This window comes from Miniopterus natalensis, chromosome 4 (genome assembly GCF_054644295.1).
Source record: "Miniopterus natalensis isolate mMinNat1 chromosome 4, mMinNat1.hap1, whole genome shotgun sequence".
Classification (NCBI taxonomy): domain Eukaryota; kingdom Metazoa; phylum Chordata; class Mammalia; order Chiroptera; family Miniopteridae; genus Miniopterus; species Miniopterus natalensis.
In genome coordinates, this window is record NC_142084.1 from 71,629,153 (window position 1) to 71,630,194 (window position 1,042).

Genomic DNA, 1,042 nt, shown 5'->3' on the forward strand with positions numbered 1-1,042 from the left:
AGTGAACCGTTAAGCTAGTGTCACAGCTGAAATGCAGGTAACAAGCCAGCAGTCAGGCGCCAGCTGCTCAGAGCCACGTGAGTGTCTACGGTGCCTCGACGACTCTTCCTTTAACACTGGAAATGCGAGGCCTTGCTGAGGAAAACAGACAACTGCATATGGCTTCGAGACCAAGGTTCCCGGACGGTCCCTCCAGCCCATTACCCACAAGGCCCAAGGGTGCTGGCACCAGCCCCAGGAGTTTGAGGGGCACGCCCAGCACTCTGGGGCACTCAGCTGTGGGCGTTGATTACACTCGGGTGAAGTCACAGCTTGTCGTCGGTTGTTTCTAGAAACTGGGCGTAGGTCTCCCAGATGCACTTCCCCTTGGGGCTGAACAGGAATTTGTAGTAGCTGCCATCTGCACAGATTGCAATGACAGCGTTTGGCTCTGTTCCAAAGGCACAAATGCATGGAGAGTCTGGGGGAACCTGAAACTTGGAAAAACTCCCCTTGGAACTGAAGTATTTTGGAAGGAAACCAAACTAGACTCTTTATTCCTTTTCGGATCTTCAGCAGCAAAAATATGCACTGTGCTGTGGTCACTGGACACGCAGATGAGGGATGAGTCCTGATTGAAGTTGACACAGTAAATGTCAGCTGCTTGAGATCCTCTTCATAGCTCCTGGATCAAATGCCCTGATGAGGTATCCAATACTCTGATAAGGGTCCCTTTTTCTGATGCAGCTGCAATTCTTGTTCCCTGCAGGTTGAGAGCAATGCAGCTCCGAAGGCCCTCGTGGGCAGGAACGTCCACCGGGCAGCTTCTTGGCACTGGCCAGGTCCATGAGCTGCACGTGGCCCGTGTGTGTACCAGGGAAGGCCAGGAGGGAGTTGTTACTGTTTGGGCACAGGACACGGAGGCCTTTAGGGTTATAGCAGGTTTCAAAGATGTGCAATTGGTGGGGATTGTGTCTGAAAGTAAACACCTTAATCATAGAGTCCAAAGCAACCACAATTCTGTCTCACCGCAATTTGACTGCCTTGACTTCCGTAGAAAATT

At 51.6% G+C, this 1,042-nt stretch overlaps 1 pseudogene; it reads right to left on the reverse strand.

Moving 5' to 3' along the window:
• Positions 1-305: 305 nt before the first annotated feature.
• LOC107535391 (WD repeat domain phosphoinositide-interacting protein 3 pseudogene) lies at positions 306-993 on the reverse strand (annotated as a pseudogene).
• Between the last annotated feature and the right edge of the window lie 49 nt (positions 994-1,042).